This window comes from Saimiri boliviensis, chromosome 16 (genome assembly GCF_048565385.1).
Source record: "Saimiri boliviensis isolate mSaiBol1 chromosome 16, mSaiBol1.pri, whole genome shotgun sequence".
Classification (NCBI taxonomy): domain Eukaryota; kingdom Metazoa; phylum Chordata; class Mammalia; order Primates; family Cebidae; genus Saimiri; species Saimiri boliviensis.
The window spans coordinates 77,973,927-77,997,889 of NC_133464.1; the positions used below are offsets into that span (position 1 = coordinate 77,973,927).

Here is a 23,963-nt window from a genome sequence, read left to right on the forward strand (position 1 = left end):
TAGAGAATATCTTTAGTTTGTCTTTAGATGTCCCCATATGAACTCTTGTGTAGGTTTAATCAGATGGAATGAAGAGTCCTCCTGCCATATCTCATTTAAATCGCAGAATATAAATGAGCCCCATGGTCTTCTCTTCTTCTAGGTGCATACCTATCCTTTCTCCAGACATGGATCTTTTAGCCATGGGATCATTACCCCATCTCTGGGCCTCTCTGAAGAAATCTAATTCACTGATCATGAATTGATCAATACTGAATCAGTCTTTTGTAGGGCAGGAAGGATGCTCTACCTGAGAAAAACGCATCCAGAAGATCTTCTTGCAAAGGGAACTTTGAGGATCCCTGCATGGAGAATGGATCTGGGGTGGGCTGAGACGGTAGACAGGACTCAGAGGCTGGGGTTGTTTTCACAGACCAGGCACTTGGTGCCAGCAGTTAAATCTATCGTGCCCTATTTAGGACTTCACTCTTGTCCGAAACATTAACAGGGTCATCACTATGCACCAGGGATCATCTTAAGCTCTGAGGTCACGCACACACCTACACAAGGGCCCAATAAGTGCTACCGTAGATGTATGGACTAAGCACTATGGGAGATAAGTGGTTCTTAGAGGCCTCAAGAAGGGTGCTCAAAGGAGGTGACATGTGGGCTAGACTTTGAATAAGAGTGGCAGCTCCCACATGAAGGAGCAGCAGCAATAAGGAGATGAGAGAAGATTCTGTACCATCCTATGCAAAGAGAGATGCTATGGTCCATCTGGGGAAAGGGGGAGATTTTTAAGTGACTAGAGCAGACTATCCCATTTGGGTCAAGAGGGGTGAGTTTAGAAAGGGATATTGATGCCAGATTGTTGCAGGCCCTCTGAGTCGTCTAGGAATTTGGATTCTTAAGACAATGAGGAGTCTTGGGATGTTTTAAAGAAACGAAGTAATATAATTGTGCCCGAGTTCAGATAGACACCTTTGGTTATGATCATGTAGAAGATGTTTTGAAACAGGAAGATCAGAGGCAGAGAAACTAGGAGATGGATGTAATAATCCAGATAACATATGATGAGGGTCTGAACAAAAAGCAGCTGTGGAAATGGAGATGATGTTTCAACATTTTTGAGTTAGAGTCAGCAGTATTTCATGAGCAAATAAATGAAAAAGAGCAGGGAGAGACACTTAGTCTTTTGCTTGGGTACCCCAACAGATGGTGAGACCAGTAACAAAGCGAGGGTCCACGGGAGGAAGAGTAGGGGCTTGGGGAGGGATAGTGGTGAGTTCAAGGGGGCATGAACTTACATTCGTATGAAACATCAAGATAGAAAAGTCCCAGAGGCAAGCAGTCAGCCGGGTCTGGAGTTTTGGAGAGGCGAGGTCAGTGATTGAGATTTGCAAGTCCCTAGATCAAAGATGGGGTTGAAGCCAAAGAAATGTATGGGAGCATCTAGCTAATAGATAGAGTAGGAATTTGAACCCAAGCCTCTGGTTTACTTCAACATATGTTAATTGAGCATCTGCTGTGTTTAGTGCTTTGCTGGAGATACAGAGTTGAATAGAGGATGGCCCCTGTCCTTAAATAACAGGAAGAAATGCAGGAATTAGCATGAACTAGTCTTCTGGCACCATGTCCAAACATGTGGCAGAAATCTAGTCATATTTTGCCTACGTCTCCAATCTGCTGGTGGAATACACACTCAACAACAATAAGAGCTGCAAAAGTTGCTTTCAATTAGTAAGTCAATGAGGGCAAGTCAGCTACAGAGCTCTCACCAGCCGCTCCCCTCCCTATTCCACATAGATCAAACTCCACAACTCACCCTATGAACTTCACATAGATCGAGCTCAACAACTGTTGATTGCCCTTAAACCTGCACCACACAGTCTACGGCTTTATTGAGGGGTAAGATGTTACATCGGGGTTTTGTATCAGAATTATATGCATTTGTTTCAAATAAACATAACAGTTCCTTCCACCAAAATCTGTTTCCTGCCCTAGCACAGTGGCTCATGCCTGTAATCCCAGTACTTTGGGAGGCCAAGGTGGGTGAGGTCAGAAGTTCAAGACCAGTCTGGCCAACATGGTGAAACCTTGTCTCTACTAAAAATACAAAAATTAGCTGGGTATGGTGGTAAATACCTATAATCCCAGCTACTCGGGAGACTGAAGTAGGAGAATCACTTGAATCTGAGAGGCAGAGGTTGCAGTGAGCTAAGATCGCCCACTGCACTCCAGCCTGAGTGACAAGAGTAAAACTCCATCTCAAAAAAAGAGAAAAACAGAAAAAAATTGTCTCCTTCACAATAAAATATTAACACTTATCTAAGTAGAAGAATTAAATGAAACTTTTCTTTACCCATACACAGCTCTGTAATTTTACAATTTTCCAAATAAATGTGCATTGTTTTATACAGAAAAATGACGTTGAGCATAATAAAAATAGTTTAAAGATGGTTTCTTGGCATATTGTCTAGAGGTTTCATTTGATGCATTTTCAGCAAAACACCTGCATTTCTTTATGGGTAATTTATGCATTACCAAAATACCGGAGAAGGATGTGAAAAAGTGAAGAGAAAAATAAACAGTATTCAACGTAATGTAAGCCATTGTTACACAGCGGAGAGCTAGAGAGATCTTTTCATGTTTAGTGTCCTTTTCATTACCCAAGTACCAACCAGGCAAGCAGTCAGTCCTGGTGAAGACCTTTTCAGTCTTTTTTTACATTGATGGTCTGTTTACACAGTTGTGTTCATACTGTAGAATTTTTATTCTGCTTTGCGCATTTAACACCAGAGGTATATAATGTTGTGAAAATGGCATTTTCTTTGTGAACAGTATTTTAAATCACTATGCTATTTTCCATCAAATGTATGTTTGATTGTTTGTCTAGACATTTCTTTACTCTTGAATACTTGGATTGCTTCTGGTTTTTCCTTGTAAACAATGCTGCAATAAACATCTTCAGACTTTGATTTTGTTTTTCTGTATCCAATTCCCTCAGAGAGGGAATTACTTGGATAAGCGATATGAGAATGTGTATTGCTCTGGAAACGTGTGTCATTATTTTTCTAAAGGTTTGTACCAATTTGTCTTCTCACCAGCAGTCATTTCTCATGGATTTAAATCCTTGCATTTGGGGTAAGGTACCTCACAGCTATTTACACTACAAGTGAGATTAACAGTTTAGCTGTAATGTTCCCACTCAGATTTAGAGACTTGATAGCAAAGCAATCACTCATGGGTGAGTCTGTGGCTATGGCCATAGGTAGAAGACAAGATAAAGATTTTGCCATCCTCACGGGTTCCCATTAAGGTAAACTGTGTTTTGGTGACATCACCAGCTTACAGGCTCAGTTTCTCAGCTTTGGAGGTCCGAAGTCCATGTTCAGAACTTTTGATTCAACCTCACTAGATTCACAAAGATTAAAAATCAATTAGGCACCACCACTACCCCCATTTTCAGATTTTCTCTCAACCTATAAATATCTACAGGTTTCTTTTGTCTTAAACAAAAATAACTTTTTAAACATTTTAACTTTCCCTTTTAATACCTTTCCATTTCTCTTCTTCTACGGTCAAACTTACCCCCAAAAATTCTCTAAATTCCTTGCCTGACATTCACTCCTCAAGACTTCTGCCCTGACTTCTGTCCATCACACCTCCTGAAACTGACCAAGTCTCCAGTGACCTCCTTGTTAGGAAACCTCATCAACACTTTCTGCTTTGATTTCACTAGACCATGCTTGTCCCTTCAATTCTCTCTTTTCTTAGCTTGTGAAGAACTTGCACGTTGTAGAGAAAGATGCGAAGGGCTTAGAGTTTAAAATCTAACTCTGACATCTGCTAGCTGTGTCATCTTGAGCAAATGTCCTAAACGCTCTCGTCCTTCATTTTCTCATCTCTACAGTTAGGGTGATAGAAGGAGAGGCAGGATAGCAACGCGGTTCAGAGCTCAGACCCTGTGCCTTGCCACCTGGGCTGGAGTCTTGAGTCTAGCTCTGTGGTCTTGAACACGTCACCCCTATGTGCTTCAGTTGCCGCTTCTGTGAAGAGTAATGTTTGTGAGGATTTGAGGCGCTGTGACGAAGTACTCCTAAGAATTGTCCGGCACAGCGTAAGTGCAATGTAAGTGTTTGCTTGATGCCTGCATCAGGGGACTTCTGTAAGAGTCCAGTGAGGTGACTGCCCACGCACAGCATCTAGCTCAGTGCCTGGCCTTCGAGTAATAGTGCCGGCTCCCCATCTTCTCCCGGTCTTTGTCCCTCCTTTCAGGCCAGTCATTCTCCTGAGCAGCAGAGCTCTGTCCTTGTTCACCTTCCCTTTCCCTGGGTGACTTTCTCCAAATCTTTGGCTCTGATGGCCACTTATAAACTGATGATGTCTGAATCTCTAGCTCCAGGCCAGATTTCTTGCCAGACTCTCCGACCAAGCTACACAACTTCCTCTCCACATGATTCCCCCCGGCACAACTCATCATCTTCCTCCTGTCCGATGTGCTCTTTCTCCTCTTTCTCATCCCAGGGAGGCGTCACCAACCCTCCATCCAGCGCTGTGAGGGCATCCTAGACTGCACCCTCTCACTTCCTCCCTAACCTCGTCTGCTGTTCCTCCACCTCAATCCTTCTAGCCAACTGGCTGCCTCCACCCGCCGACTCTGCCTTCTACGAATCTCAGGAATGTCTTGGTTCCGTCCCACCCCCACTGCCATTGATTTTGCTTAGCCTTTTGCGCTTTTGCTCAGGACCATCTCAGCAGCCTTCATACTAGTCTCCCCTCTCCCAAGCTCTCCTCCCTGTGTCCCCCATTCCTCGAGAAATTCACATATTGAAGTTCTAACGCCCAGCACCACAGGATGTGACTGTATTTGGATATAGTTTAGAGAACTCAGTCAAGTCAAATGCAGTCATAAGGGTGGGACTCTAATCCCATAGGACTGGTGTCCATATAAGAAGAGAAAGGCTCCAGAGTTTGTGGGCTTACAGAGGAAAGACCGTATGAGGATACAGCAGGAGGCAGCTGTCTACAAACCAGGGAAAGAGCCCTCCACGGAAACTGAACTTGCATCTTGCTCTGGTTAGAATGTGTCCAACAAATCCAAAGCAAAGTCCATGGACTGGAGACTTAATCCCCAGTGCAACAGTGTTGAGAGATGAGGTCTAAAGAGAGGTGATGAGGTCCTGGGGGTGCTGCCTCATGTGTGGATGAATGTCGTTATCTCAGGAGCTGGTGTGTTATGGAAAGAGTGGATTTGTTATAAAAGCCAGTCCGGTTCTCTCTAATCCTTTCACCTTTTGCCATGGGATGATACAGCAAGAAGCCTCTCCCAGATGCTGGCAACTTGATCTTGGACTTCCCAGCCTCTGGAACTGTCAGACAAATACATTTCTGTTCATTATAGGGTACCCAGTTGGTGGTATTCTGTTATCGCAGCAGAAACAGACTAAGACACAAAGTTGGTGGCACTTTGTGATAGCCACCCAAGCTGTCTAAGCTCCTTCCTCATGCTCAGATACACAGCCTTTGCTTAAGGCTTGTGGAATGTGGCTTGTGGCTCCCTGAGGGTGCAGGTGGCTTTGATGCTGTGGACAGGCTGTTCCTGCGACACAGCTTCCGCCCATCTTCACAGCCCCTCACTCGTCTTTTAAGACACAGTTTCAACATTACCTACTCGAGACTAATTTTGGTGTCCTTCCTGCTCGTCTCATAGGACAAATTATACATGCTGTGTGTCCCCTTATCACGTCATGTACTATAAGCGTTGTGTTATTGATTTACTTGTCTGTCTCACCCACTAAGCCCATGAGAAAAGAAAACGGCGTCTTATGCCTTTTTATTCCTGGTACAATGTGGCTTCACAGAAGATATCAGAGTTATTTTTATTGAATGAATGAATAAATGAATGAAAAGCAGCATTGAGTCATGGTTATATATAAAGTTCTGAGAACAGTGCCTGGCATAAATAAGCACTATTGAGTGTTTGTTAAATAAATGAACAAAATAGATCTGAACATGTCTCAGATCATTTTTTCTGCAATTGTAACTGTAAAAAGTCTTGTGAAAGCTAAAGTAGGAACATATGGGAAAATAAAAGCCCAGATTTGCAGAGAGATCCACTCATGCAAATACGTTCAAATTCGAAGTTATTGCACTGATTCCTGACAACTTTAGTCATGGCTAAACTAGAATGGAAAATTTTACTTCCTTCCCTCTGCTTACCTCATCGGGCTCTGACTGTGTTATTCTCTGAGTTCACCGCTTCCTGTCTGCCCAAGTAAACACTCACTGCTGGTTGCAGGGGTCACGCGGAAACCTTCCCAGGGCAGTCAGTTGATCCTGGATACGTATGTGCTTTGGCACTTCGGTTAAACCTCTTTAGTTGCTGGTGGGGTGCTCAGTGCTGTGGGGCACTGGGGCAATTGTAGGTTAGGACGTTGCAGCAGCTAGGAGCATCTGGTACATGGAGAGTGTGGAGGAGGTCCAAGTGACTTCGGAGAAGAGTGGGTCTATCGATGTGAACACGTGTGGAAACCAGGGTACCATTCGATTCCGCAAACACTGATGGAATGTTGCCATGGGCTAGCAGTGTGGGACTCCAAGATGCCTAAGACCTGTTTCCGGTCTGCAGGGCCTCAAAGCCAAGCTGGCTACAAGTGGTCAACAAGTGTTGGAGGAGAAGATGGAGGACCTAGGAAGGAGACACGAGCACAGCTAGATATGTAGGAGAAAGTCAGGAGGGAGGGTCTCTAAGCCTAAGAACAGGAGTGTTTGTTAGGTTCAGGACACAGCTGAGGGCTCATCTAGAACTTTTAAAGAGGTTGGATGCAGTGAAAATCACATTTGAAAGAGTATGTTGTAAAGACTGTAAAATTTTCTGTATATTGTGATGTTTTGGCATCTTAGAAAACCTTGCTGGCTGGGGAGAGACAGACCCTCCTGGATCCAGCCGATTCTTAGATAAAGCACTTAGACTGAAGCATGCCTTTGATATGCAAACTAACCAACGCAGTGCCAGACCTCCTGTATCTGGCCAGGATTCCTCTGCCTACATCATCCGAGGCAGGTGCCAGGCAACAGAGACCCCTCTTTGTAACCCAAAGCCTGCCAGAATTATTCAGACTAGCCCATCCAAAACCATTCACCCTGCCCTGCCTTGCCTTTCCCTGGAAGCCCCAGCAAAGGTTATGGCTTAAACCTCCCCCTCTTCCTGTCTTCTGCACCTCCACCCTGGTGTCTTTCCTATATGGACCAGGGTGGCATGTGTGCCCCTTGTCCCTAGGACCTGTAAGTATAATCAGCTTTGTTTCCTCCTGAGCCTCTCCTGCATCTCCTTCCGCGGCTGCACCTGACTATCTCATAAAAGAACAAAACAATAGAGGGATGTAGTAATGGTGTCTACAGATAAGATTCTTACGTTAGAAGTGGGGTTGCACTAGAAGACCTCTGAGAGCCCCTCTAACTCTAACGATTTATTTCCCTAAAATGGGCAGATTGGAGAAGGCAAGGGATGAAACCAGGGAATCCTATAATACTGTCAAAATCACTGTTGCTCCTGGAAAAAAAGGGCCAAATTATTCTTGGGATTTCAAGTCTTTCTGCACCCCATTGACAGACAGCATCAACCACAACCACCATAACAAGAATGGCTGATATTTAGTGAGGATTTCCCCATGTCAGACATGGTTCTAAGTGCCTGCAATGGATGATTCTATGTGCTCCTCCAAACTAGGAACTATTTATATTCTCATTTTATAGAAGGGGAAATAGAGGCACACAGAATGCCAGTAACTTGTAACTTGCCCAGCCACACAGCTGGTGCAATGAAGAAGCACTTTTCATGAACCCCTTCCTACCCCAAGGCAGCTGAGCTGCCAAGATGGAAAAGATAAAAAGCTTCCCTCTTCACATCTGTCAACTGTAGAACAGTGATGGGAAAAGTACGGTCCACTAGCTAAATCCAGCCTACTGCCTATTTTGTATGACCATGATTGAGAATGTTTTTTACGTTTTTAGAGATCGCATTGAATCTGTAGCTCATTTTTGGGTAGTATTGTCAAATAGTTGAAAAAACAAAAACAAAAAAAGTAATAATTTTGTGACATGGAAAAATAATACAAAGTAAGCTCACATTTCAAAATCTTTAAATAAAGTTTTATTGAAACAGAGCCACATCCATTTGTTTACATGTGGCTGCTTCCATTCTACAAAAAGCAAGGCTGAAGAGTTGCAGCAGAGACTCTCTGGACCTTAAAGCCTGAAATATTTATGCCTAGCCTTTTCCAAAGAAAGTTTGCCACTCCTTGCTCTAGAAGCCACACTGGAGTTTAGAGTAAGTCATTCTCTCTTCTCTAGGCAACCCTCAGCAGCCACCTCTCTCCAGAACTTAAAGTATCCCCTTCCCCATTTAAAAGAATCCAGACCAAAAGAGAATAAACTCACCCTAAACCCAGACTCTTCCTCCATCAAATCCTTGCCTTAAATTTTTAAAAAGAACTTTGCACAATGGCCTTTTTTCTATTGTTCACACCCTTTGGCATGTTGGTGGAGGCTGTGTTCATGCATTCATTCACCCAGTCCCAGTCATTCATTCATCCCACAAACGCTGATTGAGCCCCTTGGCCCTGATGCTTTCCAGGGTAGATGAGGGAGTGGGAAGTGGACACTCATTCTCCATAGTCAGCAGTTACCTCTGGTCTTAGACTGGAACTGCATGGTCAGGCGCACACTTTGAACTTGGACAGACCTGAGTTAAGATCCCAGCACTTCCACTTCGGAGCTCTGTGACTCCATGGCAGCCAGAAAACCACTGGGCTCTGCAAAACGTGGGGATACCCTTACCACCTTCCCATGCAAGCTAGGAACAGTCAATAAAAACAATGTGTGGAAAGCACTTTGTACAAGGCAAAGCACAGGGCCAGCCCCCAAAAAATTGTGACAGCTGTCGTCATGACCGTCACCACCACCATGGTGCTGAAGAGTCTAAACAGGTCCACCTCAGAGTCGACCAAGCTGACACAGATTTTCAGAAATCTGTGTTCTCTTTTGAAACTTCCATTTCTTTAATAGCAGGAAACACTGTCCTATTTCTAGTCCCCTTGGTAGTTGTTAAATCACAAGAGCCAAAACGATTTTTCAGAAAAAAAATAAATAAATAAATAAGAAGAATTTTCCTCACATGAAGATCCTCCACAATTTTGAAAAAAACACTGAGCAGAAATAACAAGAAACTTGGCAATGCCTGGCCGATAACAGTCAGAGAGGGAGGCCCCTCACATGAGCGGCCTGAACGCCCGGCCTGCACGTCAGGGCTCTGGAATGCTGGGCCTAATGCAGTAATTCCTTTAGTAGAAAAAACTGACAGGCACAGAATGTTCAGAAAGAAATAAAATGAAAACAAAAAAGCAAACCCCCTACACACATTTTGTGTCTTTGTGAGGCTTCACAATCAAGGGCTTAGCAGAGAGATGGAGTGGGGAAAGCTGAGCCAGCCCTCCCTTAATCTGATTTCGGCCTGTAAGTTACCAAAGCAGTGGAACAAGGGCAAAAATCCATGTTTTCTAAATTTTGTAGTGAAAAAAAAAAAAAAAAAAAAAAAAAAAACAACACTTGTTTCACTTTACCACTAAGTGATTTGTAAGTGCAGAAAAATCAGAAAGTATTCATTTAATTTTTTCAAATAATAAACAGAAGCTCCCTCTATCATCTTACCACCCAGAGGTAAGCACTGAATACCGGTTAGTGTATGTCCCCAAGCCTTTGCCTGTCCGTGAGGAGCAGAGGGCATAGAGCTCACTATGTCACCCAGGGTGGCCAGGTTGGTGCTTAGGACAGGAGACTTAGGAGCCTCACTATCTGGATTTCAGTCCTGGCTTTGCCTCATTAGCTGTGTGACTATAGGCAAGTGCTTCCCTCTTTCTGCCTCAGTTTCCTTATTTGTGAAATGGAGTTTATTATAGCACTAACTTCTTGGGGTTGTAGGAAGAATTAAATGAATTATTATACGTAAAGCACTGAGAACCAAGACTGGCACTGTTTCTCTCTCTCTCCAGAGATATACACGCATACACACGCACACATACTAAAATATATTATTTATATGTACACTAGGATATATATTTAATGTGTGTATTTATTAATATGTGTGCATTTTTCTTAAATAAAATTTCATCAAACTATTCATGGTACTGTATTTGGTAGCCTTTCCTTTTATGGCTTAATGATGACATCTATGACCCCATATTACCAATATTTTAAATTATTGCTCATTTTTCATAATCACAAATAAAAATACTGCCATTTACATTTTTGCATTTGTATCTTTGGCAACTTACCCAATTACTGGCTGATCACTCATCCCTAACCTGGATCAGATGTTACGCCCGTTTTCAAGGATTTTGATACATAACGCCAAACTGCTCTCCATGAAGTTACCTATTTCCCAAAGTCTTTTTCCCACATTTTTTTCTCTCACTAGAGTATACAAAAACTGTATATGTTATTCTATTTTATTTTTTCCCCACCAGGTTGGAGAATTTTATTGTTTTAATATTTTAAATTTCGTTACCAGGAAGGTTAAAACTTTTTATGTTTATTGTCCATCCTTATTTTTTCTACTGTGAATTTGCTATTTAGATCTGTTGTTAATATATGGAGACACCTTTTCCTTATTGGTCTGCAAGAACTCTTTTTATATTAAACATGTTACCTTTTCAAAATTGTATCATTTGCCTTTTTGGTTGATAAATTCCAAAATATATCAAAGTATATTTTTTACCATTCAGAAATTCTGAATGTGTGTGTATGTGTCTGTGTGTTTGAAGCCCTTAAGTCTAGAAATATTTTTCCACTGTGACTTTTATCCTGGGATCCCCAGTTATAGTTTTTCTCTACCTTCCCCCAAATCATAACAGTATTTTTTAAAATTTTCCTCCAATGCACTTATAATTTCATTTTTAAAAATTGAATTTATCTCAAGCTTAACTTGAAACTTAAAGCTGATATGTGTGGTTTCTTCTCTAGGCTCAGTGATTCTATAAATTGATCAGTATCCAAGACTGTAATGGATGGATTAAACAAAAATTTGTCAATTTCTTGGAACAATTTTCTCCTCTAAAAAGCAAACACGGTGAAATCTCTGCTTGTAATGTTGTGAATAAACATGTTTTGAAAAGTGTCTAATGTTATAGCAGTATAATGATTATGACTAAATTCAACTTCAGAATGAGAAAGAAGTGAGACATGGAAGTGCAACATTTTGAGTTCTCCCAAGAAGGGAGAGTACTCGGCTATAAATTTTCTTGATTTGAATGACTGATGAGCTCACGAAGGTTCCTAAGTCACATACTTGGGAGCCATTGGGGGTTGTGTAGGAAAAAGGTATTGTCTGAGCATGTCAGTGATACTTTATATATATCACAGAATTGACTTAATACTGTCAGAAAAAAAAAAACCCACCAAAATTCAAGTTTAATAAATTAAAAAGTAAAAAGAGGTTATCAGGTATTTCTTAAAAAAAAAAAATGCATTCCTTAGGTTGCTTTGAGTCTCCATGAATGTCATGCCAAATTTGTTAGAGTTATATAAAACTACCACCTCTACTGCACAATATTTGCAAGCTTTCCCCCATTTTTTTCTCTCACTAGAGTAGTGCAGATGAGATAGGTCAGAAGCAGCAAGCCAGGCCACCTCACTCTTGTTCCAACATTCTGGGCTCTGCTCAGAGCTGCCTCCACCCACACCAGAGCCTTCCTTGCCCCGGAATTCAGTGTGCTGTTACTTGGTGGCCTTTGCCAGAGTGGCCAGAGAGGACACTGGTGAGAGCTAACAGCCTCCCACCCTTGTGCCTCTTCCATTGGCCCTGAAAGTGAATAAATCATGCCATTGACAGCTGAAGGGACTCAACTTCAAAGGTGAGAGAAATCACCCAAGGGGAACAGCACCACATTTATGAGTGAAGGGTGAAGAAGCTGTTCTCAAAGTATCCGAAAGGATACCAAGAATCTGCTGAATAATCTAGTCATTCATCTCTTTTTTAGTTGGTTTGCTCAGGGTCCTGAAGGAGATTCTCAGTATTGAAGTATGTGAACTAAAGCCTCCCTCATTCTCTCAGATGAAAGCTAGAAAATGCAGCAATGAGAGACAGAAGAGAGCAGCGTTCCACCCTCATTAACTCATTATGGGACTCTGATTGAATTCGAGGGAAAAATCTTGATTCTACAAAATGTGCCCTTCATTTTCTTCTTTCTGTGCTACTGAACACTTTAAAGATATAGCCTTTTTTCTTCTAAGAAAAGCAAAAAATAAGTGTGACAACATATTTTTTTCATGACTCTAAGTTTGTCCTACTTACATAAAAAGTACAAAATAACACCTATCATTTTCTATATGCCTGGCCCTATTAAGGTCAATATTATCCATTTTCTAGACAAGGAAAATGACTCTCAGAGAGCAGGTTACTTGCCTAAATTGTTGGAGTTAGGATTTGAACCCCGTTCTGTCTCACTCAAAAGCTTTTGCTCTTTCCAATACTCAGGGCTGAAAAGAGGAAATGGAACCTTGCTGAGTTTTTAAATCCTGAAACAATTTTCAACTATTGATTCTTGGGATCTAGTTCTCTGAGGTTTCTATTAGATATAACGAGCCACATTTCTTGGTTGTATCTTCTTCCATTCCACCCCTAGGGAACTACAATTCAGGCTATTTCCCTGCCCGCTTAGTTAGTTGGTGCCTTATTCCCACAGGGTAATCTTCCTTCTACTTTCTTCTTACTCTGCAATCCGACAGAATCCCAAATCTATATATTGCCTCACCCATGAAGTCTAGATTTTTGATCTACTATTATATGTGCTAAAATAGTAAAATTCAACTCTCAGTGGTCCCCAAGAGAATTGAATGAAAGAATATCCTGACATACTGGCAGAGGGAGCCTTAGACATTGAGAAGAATATAATTCAATATTTGTGATGTATTCCAATGCTACCAAGTACTTACAACATGAAATAACTGGCATGGCTTTCTACCTGAGAGGTCCCCATTCTCAAGGTGAACACAGTGGAAACTGGATATATGTAATAGAAAAGGGATTTGAAACGGCCAGGTGTCGTGGCTCAGGCCTGTAATCCCAGAACTTTGGGAGGCCGAGGCAGGCAGATCACCTGAGGTCAGGAGTTTGAGATCAGCCTGGCCAACATAGTGAAACCTCGTCTCTACTAAAAATACAAAAATTAGCCAGGTGTGGTGGCGGGTACCTGTAATCCCATCTACTTGGGAGGCCAAGGCAAGAGAATCACTTGAACCTGGGAGATGGAGGTTGCAGTGTGCCAAGATTGCACCACTGCTCTCCAGCCTGGATGGCAAAAGCAAGGCTCTGTCTCACAAAAAAAAAAAAAAAAAGAGAGAGAGAGAGAGAAAGAAAAAGAAAAGGGATTTGAAACATAAGGACCCTCCCTAGCAAGTCACGGCAGGACTTGATAGGTAAATACTATAATCGTTTAGCTGTCTGAAACTTTGAAAACCACATCAGAAGATTAGAAATATCAATTTTCTTTTTCTTTTACCACTAGACATACTGGGACAAATTAATATTTATTTTGAACACTGAGCCTCATACCTCTACATAGGCATTTGATAAATATTTGTTGAAAAAAGTGAATGAATAATTGTAACTAAGCCCATTATTCTTTTTACCATTACAGCTCTATTATTTGATTTATCTATTTGTTCAACAAATTTTTATTACATTGAATTGACAAGTACCATAAAAGTTGCTGAGGGTACAACTTTAAAATAAGTACATTCTTCCTGTCCTCATATAACTTTCTTCTTCCACTTCCACCCTCCTAAACCTACTGTTTAACTCAGGGCAATGCTTTCACGGTCCCTTTTTTCATATAAAACAAGAGGAATAACAGCTTTTCTAAATAACTCTGTGGAGATGTTGTGAAAATGAAGTAAGATAATATGATTTCTAAACTGTGAAGTTGTGTATTAATATGTCATCTATAAAGTGTTTGTTAGAATGCAACTAACAGACAGCTTCACTCAAAATAGTTTAAACAATGAAGGGAATTTGTGGGTTCAAGCAACCGAAAATGCCACAGGTAATACTGACTCTGGATAAGGCTTGATCAGGGAGCTCAACAACATCACCACAAACCTTATTTCTTTCTAGCTCTTCATGTTGCCCTTTTTGGGGTCAAATTCGAAGGCTTACTCCCTTTGAGATCCCCTATGGCTTCCAGCAGCTCTCAGGGCTGTATACTTCCTCATTCTAATCCAGAAGGGAAGCATGAAAGCAGGAGACCATTCCTGCCTAGTATTTCCAAGGAAAATCCAAAAATTCATTCTGATTGGACCCCCTTAAGATACGTGCCCCCTCTACAACCAATATCTGTGTTCCAAGAAATGGAAGGTCCTGATTGCCTTAGCCTGGACCTCATCCTTTACTTCCATTGATAAAGTCAGCTTCCCTGGAATCTCATGGATCCTCCAGTGGAAGGTGGTGGGCTGCCTGGAAAGAACACAGATAAGAGAATAGATAATGAATACGTGACGAGCTAACAAACGGCTCGATTTGCTGGATTCGAAGCAAGAGTCAGCCAAATAATACTGCCTAAAATCCATTTGATGATCACAGCTAACAAAGATCAACTAATATTTAGAAAAATTGGAGGCTTGAGTAGACTTTCTACGGTATATATGGAAGTTGTGTATGTAAATGGGACTCTGAAATGTAAAATAATTAACAAAATAATTGACATAATCTATTATTCTATTTCAGCTAATGGCCACATAGTTTAAATAAATTTTTGACACATAAAAATTTTCCCTGTCCAACAAGAAATACTTTCAAGAATTAAAAAAAAAAAAATTCTGTTTAAATCTCTTATTCAAATCACTAGTCTGGTATGGTGATTTCTTATTTCTCTAAAGAAATAATCTTCTACCTCTGATAAGTTATCTGAATTAAGGTTGGGTCATGCATAGGCCAGCCTTACACAGGAATACACCCAAGAGAGAAGGAAGTATAAAATCTTAAAAGTTTTGAGATGACATAAATCACTGAAGTTATCTCAAAGGCCCCTAGAAAGGCTTACACAGAGGAACACACAGCGAAACATCAACAATCCTTTGCACTTAACCATCCATCACCGTGGATAAGACAAGTGGGTTTCTTACCTCATATCCACAACTGGAGAGTTCCATATAAAGTAATTAAAAAACACCTCTTACATAGGTGGAACTCACAGCCAGTATATTCACTACATACGAAAAGACTATGGTTTGGGATGGTATGAAGATCCACCTTGCTAAGTCAACAGAGAGCACCTGGGAAAATAATCAGATTTGATAAACAGAGCCAGCAATGGCATGATAATTTATTGAGTTCAGAGAATGTCAGTTCTGTTAAAAGAAAAACTTTACAGAAAGCAAATTTAACAGAATCGACTTGAGCAAAAATGATTCATGAATCAGGCAGCTCTTAGAACCACAAGAGTTTCACAGGGCTCCAAGCTAGCATGAGCTGTGGCTTTTATAGGCTGAATGCAGAGGTAAAGTGCAGACATAACTTGACTGGTTACGCTGGGAATTTGCCTTGTTTGGACATGATCTGATCGGCTGACCACCTGTGAATGGCTGAAGCTTGGCTGCTTGTGATTGGCTGAGACCAGCTGTTACAAAAAATACACTGGTAGGTTAGGTTCTCATTTGTTTATATCCCAAGTTGGAATGCAGTTCATTGCACAAGAACTCAAAGTACCTGCACAGCCTCAAGCCAACGGCCTCCTTCTTATGACAGTCCTTTGCAAGTGAACTCTCAGACCAAAACATTGAAATTTCAAGGAAAGTCCTGAAAGAGTCCAAAATGTCTAAATTTAAAGAAGTGGTCTGTCACTGTTGGAGGGATCGGGCTATCAGGATGCTGGTGCCAACTATCAAAACTATTGTGCTGCCGACATGAAGCCACAGTGATAATGTGGGTGAGTGGTTTCATGCAAGGCTGCATAGAGCCTTGGGTGTTCCTTGCAGCCTCCTCGCAGGCCACTGGGAGGGAGACGGGAAGCAGACCTCTAGGGTCTCCACCTCTGCTTCAACTAAAGTGCTCTGCTGTCTCTCGTTTACACCTTAAACTTCTAAGATTTTTATTTGAAGCTTTCCTTTTTCAAAATGGTGGCCCAGACACATACTACTGCCTTCCCCTCAGCACTAGATTTTCAGACATAGTAGGAAAAACGTGTTAATAGGCTGGTGCAGTGGCTCATGCCTATAATCCCAGGACTTCGGGTGGCCGAGGTGGGGGGATCACTTGAGGTTAGAAGTTCAAGACCAGCCTGGCTAACATGTTGAAGCCCCGTCCCTAGTGAAAATACAAAAATAAGCCAGGCATGGTGGTACGCACCTGTAATTCCAGTTACCCAGGAGGCTGAGGCAGGAGAATTGCTGAACCCAACTGACAGAGGTTGCAGTGAGCCAAGATCGCACCACTGCACTCCAGACTGGGCAACAGAGTGAGTCTCAAAAAAACAAACAAACAAACAAACAAACAAATGAAAGTAACAATACTCAGAAAACTAGAAGGGAGATTTTTGGGAAGTGGGTTTTCAGAAACTGAATATCCCTGAAAGACCAAAAGAACCAGAGGAATAAAAACAAAAAAAACCATAGGGTGAGGTGTGTGTAAGAGAGTCCTGCTGCAGAAGGGACAGTGCCACCAGACATTTGTCCCACCTGGTGGTTGGAATCAAGGAGCTGGGTGGCTTAGGTACGAGAGGCAGCGGGCTTATTTGGGAAGGGAAGGACAGAGCCTCCATGGTGGACTCGTTCCCCCTGGTGTCACTGTGAATGGAGTGGAGCACAGAACGAAGTGGCGGCATCCACCTCTCCTGTCAGTAGTCAGTGCAAATGGAATTAGTCTATGTCACTGTTAATAAAGAAACCTGGCTGGGTACAGTGACTCACGCCTATAATCCCAGCACTTTGGGAGGCTGAGGCAGACAGATCACCTGAGGTCAGGAGTTCCAGACTAGCCTGGCCAACATGGTGAAATCCGGTCTCTACTAAAGTTGCAAAAAATTAGCCAGGTGTGGTGGCGGACACCTGTAATCCCAGCTATTTGGGAGGCTGAGACAGAGGAATCCCTTGAACCTGGGAGGCAGAGGTTGCAGTGAGATGAGATGGCACCTCTGTACTCCAGCCTGAGCGACAAGAGTGAGACTCTGTCTCAATAAATAAATAAATAAATAAATAAATAAATATAAAAAAATAAAGACACCTAAACAAGATGGCCAAATATCCAAATGAGTCCAAGCGCATGAAGGGGAATCTCCCAGAAAGCAGCATGCAGGGATAAAGAAACAGGATGGAAGAACGAAAAGTAAGAAATATGGACTCTGGACACAGGAGGTCAAAAAACCCTCTTCTAGGGGTTCCTGTAGGAAAAAAATTGAGAAGAGGGAGCAGAACTAACAAAGAAATTACAGAGAAGAATTTCCTAAAACTGAAGTTCTCAAATTGAAAGTTCCCTGGAGGATAAAGTGGGATACATTCTTTTTTAATGAAACAAATCTCTCCCTGTAGATTAGAGGAAGAGGTCAGAACATCAAGGATAAAGAAAAACTCCTAAAATCTCTGAGAGAGAAAAAGCAGGTCACCTGCTACGGCATGTGAACAGTCTAATGCCACACTTCACCAGCAGCACCCAGTGCAAGACGACAGGGGAGTAGTCACTCTTGAATTCTCTACCTAATCAAGCCACCATTCGAGCGTGAGGGGTAAAATTAGATATTTTTGGACATGTAAGATCTGAGAAAGTGTCCCACCCATCAATTCTCCTGAAAGAATTATTGGAAGGTGTAGTCCAGCAAGAAGCAAAGAAATTAGCACAATTTATCGTTGGCCTTAATAACTATTGAGTATAGAACATGTGTGTGTGTGTTGACGGGGAGGGGGGGCCTTAAATAAAACCACTTGTGTTGGCTTAAAAAAAAGCTTGCAAGCCAATGGATAAAGGGATGAGGTCAACTTCTGCAATATGTCACCCTCTGTATCACCTCTGTATACACAGGGTGTGTTTTTTCTTCCCCTCTGGAGGAGTGAAGTGAATCGGGGGGAATTCCCTTTATGGTCCCCAATGGGCACAGTCTGCCCTCTGTACCATCTGGCTGGGACAGAAGAGATGAACTCTCAGATAGATGACCCTGGGGGAGGAGCTAGACACCTCCTCCTTCATCCTTCCAAGGCCACGTTCCCACTGGGAAAGGGTCTTTGAGGGATCTTCACACCCTGCAGAGGTGAGGAGAGGCATGGGTTCCTCTTCTAAGTGGCGTCATCCTCGGTGGAGCAGCCGGCAGAAGGTGTCCTCCTTGTAGAGGACTGCAATGCCTCCCTTTCTTCTCAGACCTTCACATTTTTTAAGAAGTTCTTTCTTTTTCTTTCATTTCTTTAAGTTTAAAAAAAACTGTGGTAGGGTAGGGCCAGGTGCGGTAGGGCTGGGTGAAGTGGCTCATGCCTGTAATCCCAGTGCTTTGAGAGGTTGAAGCAAGAGGATCGCTTGAGTCTCGGTGATTTCTGAGCTATGATTGTACCACTGCACGCCAGCCTAGGAAACCGAGCAAGACCCCGTCTCAAAAGAGAAGGGGAAAGAGAGAGAGACAGAGAGAAAGGGAGAGAGAGAGAAGAGAGAGAGAGAGAGAGAGAGAGAGAGAGAGAGAGAGAGAGAGAAAGAAGAGAGAGAGAGAAAGAAAGAGAAAGAAAAAAAGAAAGAGAGAGAAAGAAAGCTGGCATATGCCTGTAATCTCAGTATTTTGGGAGGCCAAAGCAGGAGAATTGCTTGAGGCCAGGAGTTCAAGACCAGCCTACGCAACATAGGGAGACTCCGTCTCTAAAAACTTTAAAAAAAATAATTAGCTAGGCATGGTGGTGGGTGCCTATAATCCAGCTACTCAGGACGCCAAGGCAGGAGGGGAGGAGAATAACTTGAGCCTAGGTGTTCATGGTTGTGGTGAGCTATAATTGCATGTTTGCACTCCAGCCTGGGCAACAGAGTGAGACATTGTCACACAAACACACACACACACACACACACACACACACACGCACACACACACACACAGGAAGGCTGAGTGTGGTGGCTCACACCTGTAATCCCAGCACTTTGGGAGGCCAAAGCAGGAGGATCTCTTTTGAGTTTGGGAACAGCGTAGGCAACATAGAACGATCTCATCTCTACCAAAAAAAAAAATTAGCTGTAACCTGTTGTTTCGGTTACTCAGGAGTGCTTGAGTCTGACTAAGATGGCAGTGAGCTGTGATGACACCACTGTACTCCAGTCTGAGTGACAGAACAAGACCCTGTCTCTGGCTGGGCACCGTGGCTCATGCCTGTAATGCCAGCACTTTGGGAAGCTGAGGTAGGTGGATCAGTTGAGGTCAGGAGTTCGAGACCAGCCTGGCCAACATTGTGAAACTCTGTCTCTACCAAAAATACAAAAAATTAGCTGGGTGCACACCTGTAATCCCAGCTACTCAGGAGGCGAAGGCAGGAGAATCCCTTGAAGCTGGGAGACAGAGGTTACAGTGAGCAGAGATCGCACCACTGCACTCCAGCCTGGGTGACAGAGTGAGACTCCAACTCAAAAAAACAAAAAATAAAAACAAGACCCCATCTGAAATAAAATGAAGACAAACAAATAAATAAATATGTACATAACGTAAAATTGGCCAGCATAACCATTTTGAAGCATACAGCTCAGTGGTATTAGGTACATTCACATTGTCATGCACCATCACCACGGTCCATCTCCAGAACGCTTCCGTTTTCCCTGAAGCTCTGTCTTCACTAACCAATAACTCCTAACTCCCTTTCTTCCAGCTCCCCGCACCCACCCTTCCGCTTTCTGTCTCTATAAGTTTAATCACTCTAGGTAGTGGAGTTTACGATGATATTCCACCACAGATAAGTGCAATCATACCATGAACCCCAAAGTATCTGAGACAGGTCTCAATCAATTTAGAAAGCTTATTTTGCCAAGGTTGGCTGGATGTGGTGGCTCACACCTGTAATCCCAGCACTTTGGGATGCCGAGGCTGGTGGATCACCTGAGGCCAGGGGTTTGAGACCAGCCTGGCCAACATGATGAAACCCCTTTCTCTATTAAAAATACAAAAAATCAGCCTGATGTGGTGGCATGCGCCCGTAATCCCAGCTACTCAGGAAGTTGAGGCAGAAGAATCACTTGAGCCTGGGAGGTGGAGGTTGTAGTGAGCTGAGATCGCACAACTGCATCTATACTGAGTGACAGAGCAAGACTCTGTCTCAAAAAAAAAAAAATTTAAAGACATGCCCACGATACAGCCTCAGGAGGTCCTGATGGTGTGTACCCTAGGTGGTGGAGATACAGCTTGCTTTTATACATTTTTGGAAGACATAATACATCAATCAATATATGTAAAATTTACACTGGTTCCATCTAGAAGGGCAGGACAAGTCAAAGCAAGGTGGGAGTGGAAGGTAGGGGGCGGGGGGGCGCTTCTAAGTCATAGGTAGATTTAAAGATTTGTTGATTGGCAATCAGTTGAAAGCATTATTATCATAAAAAGGAATGCCTGGTGAGGCACAGTGGCTCACGCCTGTAAACCCAGCACACTCTGGGAGGTGGAGGTGGGTGGATCACTTGAGGCCAGGAGTTTAAGACCAGCCTGGCCAACATGGTGAAACTCCATCTCTACTAAAAATACAAAAATTAGCCAGGCATGGTAGTGCATGCTTGGAATCCCAGCTATTTGGGAGGCTGAGGCTGGAGGATCACTTGAACATGGGAGGCCGAACATGCAGTGAGCCAAGATACTGCCATTGCACTCCAGCCTGGGTGACAGAGAAAGACTTCATCTCAAAAAAAAAAAAAAAAAGAAGGAATGTCTGGGTAAATGTCCTCGTGGAGACCAAGGTTTTATCTTACAGGTAAAGCTTCCAAGTAGCAGGCTCCAGAGAGAATAGTTGTAAATGTTTTTTATCAGACTCAAGGTCTGTGTTGACATTAATGTTGGCTGGCTGTTTCTGAATTCCGAGAGGGAGAAGGGTATAATGAGGCATGTCCCCCTCCCTTCCTGTGATGGCCTGAAACCACAAGTGCTTCAGGTTAACTTTAGAGTGTCCTTGGCTGAGAGGAGGGGTCCTTTTGGATAACTAGGGGGCCTTTGAATTTTATTTTTGGTCTACAGTACAGTATTTGTTCTTTTGCGTCTGGTTTATTTCACTTAGCATAATGTCTTCAAGTTTAATCACGTGATCACATGTGTCAGGATTTCCTTCTGTTTTAAGGCGGAATATTTTCCGTTATACGGACCCCATTTTACTTACCCATTTATCTGTTGATGGGCCCTTGCGTTGCGTCCGCCTTTTGGCTACTGTGAATAATGCTGCTGTGAACATGGGTGTACAACTGTCTGAGTCATCACTTTCACTTTTTTGGGTATATACCCAGAAGTGGAAATAATACAGGTGTTAAAAGGAAATGATTTTGGCGGATAGTGAGGGTAAGGAAGTCCTCAGTAAGGTTTTCCTTTTAATGAAAAGCAGCCCCCTAAAAGCACCTACTCAAGCCTGTCTGTTTTCTTTTCTAACAAAGAGCAGCCGATAAAATCAAGCTGCAGACATAGAAAGGCAGGTCAGAAGCTTGCACAGCTGAAGGCTGGCAGTTGTGCCAGTAGGAAAGGGGCTACCTGGGAACCAGGCCTGTTCAAAATAGCAGCTCCATCTTCCCTTTTCCTTACCAACCACGTGTGCAGTAGTGAGCAGACAACACGGCTAGCCGGACAAATAGCTCATTCACATAGTAGGATTAGGCTGGGGCAGCCAGCTTCCCTCAAGCCAATCTTTAGGCCCTATGTAAATCAGACCCCACCCCCTCAAGCCTGTCCATAAAACCCTGCACACTCTGCCCTGCCAGAACCCCCACTCGGGTGCCCCTCTCACAGAGAGAGCAGTTTTCCTTTCTCTTTCTTTTGCCTATTAAACCTCTGCTGCTCAACCCACTTCCAGTGTGTCTGCATACTCGATTTCCTGGGCATGAGAGGACGAACCTCAGGTATTTACCCCAGAGAACAATGCTGCTTCAGAATTGCTGAGACGTGGTAATTCTATGTTTAATTTTTTGAGGCACCACCATATTGCCGTCCAAAGTGGCTGCACCCTTTTACATTCTGCCCATTCCCAATGCATCCGGCTTCTGGTTTCTCCATATCCAACACTTGTTATTTTCTATTTTTTTTTTTTATTAATAGCCTTCCTAATGAATGTGAAGTGGTGTCTCATTGTGGTTTTGATTTGCATATTCCTAATGATGGATTAGTGGTGCTGAGCATCTTTTCATGTGCTTATTGACCGTTTGTATACTTATCATCTTTGGATAAATGTCTGTTCAAGTCCTTTGCTCATTTTTTATTTGGACTGATTTTTGTTGTGGAGTTACAGGAGCCTTATTTTCTAAATTTTTTTTTTTTTTTTTTTTTTTTTTTTTTTTTGTAAGAAAGGAGGTCTCACTGTATCACCTCAGCTGGAGTGCAGTGGTGAGATCAGAGCTTACTACAGCCTCCAAACTCCTGGGCTCAAGCGATTCTCCTTGCCTCAGCCTCCCAAGTAGCTGGGATTACAGGTGTGCACTATCACATCCAGCTAATTCTTTTTTCCTTCTTGTAGAGACGGAGTCCTGCTTTGTTTCCCAGGCTGGTCTTGAACTCCTTGCTTTAAGCAATCTTTCCATCTCTGCCTCCCAAAGTGTTGGGATTACAAGCATGAGCCACTGTGCTTGGCCGGGAGTTCCTTATATATTCTGGATATCAATCCTTTATCAGATACATGATTTGCAAATATTTTCTTTGATTCTCCATAGGTTGCCTCTTCACTCTGTTGATTGTGTCTTTTGATGCATTTGAAACCCTCCTGTGCCCTCCCCTCCTGTATCCTGCCCCTGCTCTCAGGCTGCTCTGCATTGCACATGGGGTTCTCAGGTATCGAGGGGGGGGTCCTTCTCGACCTTGTATCCTGCTGCCTCCCTGGGTGGACTCTACCCACTGAAGGGTGGGGCAGTGACACATGCCTCATTCTCTGTGATTTCTGCCCCAAGACTTCTTCTAACAAACGCAAATCCCATTATGAGAATTTGCTAACATGTTTTAAAAATATGCAAATGAATTGGGAGCTTATTTCAGAGACTTTTTTTTTTTTTTGAAGAAAAAGTAACCTATATATTTTTAAAATCCAGAGAATGTACAATTCCTCTGCCACAACGTGAGGGAGAAAAGTCTGCAGACGGCTGATTGGTGACGACTGAACAAGATGGAAAGGCAAGTTGCTATGCCCAAAGCCTTTGAAAGGAGCCAGCAGGGCCCATGGGAGTTTCAAGGCACACACCTGCAGCCCCACTTCCGGCCCCACCCTTGAGGAAGCCTTTAGCAAGTGACCCTGGGCCTCTACTGGGGAAGGCCCCAGAAGGTGAAGCATCCTCTGCAGAGGAGACGGCACATCCAGAGGCAGAAGATGGACCACCATCTGGGCTCCGTTTAAGTCTTGCAATTTGGGGTTGTAACTTACCCCCGTGATGCCTCAGTTTCCCACATGGAAGATTAAATCGATCATTGTTATAACATTTCACTTTTTTATTATGTGATGTAATTTACACAATACTTTCGTATACATTATCCAATTTAGCAAAATAATACAGAGCAATGCACTTTGAAGGGAATAAAATGCTTAACATATGTGAGGAATTCCTTTCTTTCTTTGAAAACTACTCTGGACAGCTCGACTATTGTTTAGTTAAGAGAATTATACAATTTTTGAGACATGGTTCCTTATCTTGTGTAGGCTGAAAGGCAATTAAACAATTATTCATGTCAGAATCTGAGGTAAATAAAAGGCTGCTTCAAAGAGTCCACTTAGTAAGTGAAAAGCAGTTGAGTAGAAACAGAGAGCAGTCTATAATT

General features: G+C 42.7%; 1 long non-coding RNA gene across 1 annotated transcript in view; it reads left to right on the forward strand.

Annotated features, from left to right (window-relative positions):
- LOC141581671 (uncharacterized) overlaps positions 1-23,743 on the forward strand; it is a 57,380-nt gene extending 33,637 nt beyond the window's left edge. The window contains exons 4-5 of the long non-coding RNA XR_012514453.1: positions 22,512-22,633; positions 23,243-23,743. This is a non-coding gene — a long non-coding RNA (uncharacterized LOC141581671). The remainder of the gene's footprint in view (positions 1-22,511; positions 22,634-23,242) is intronic.
- The last annotated feature ends 220 nt before the right edge of the window (positions 23,744-23,963 follow it).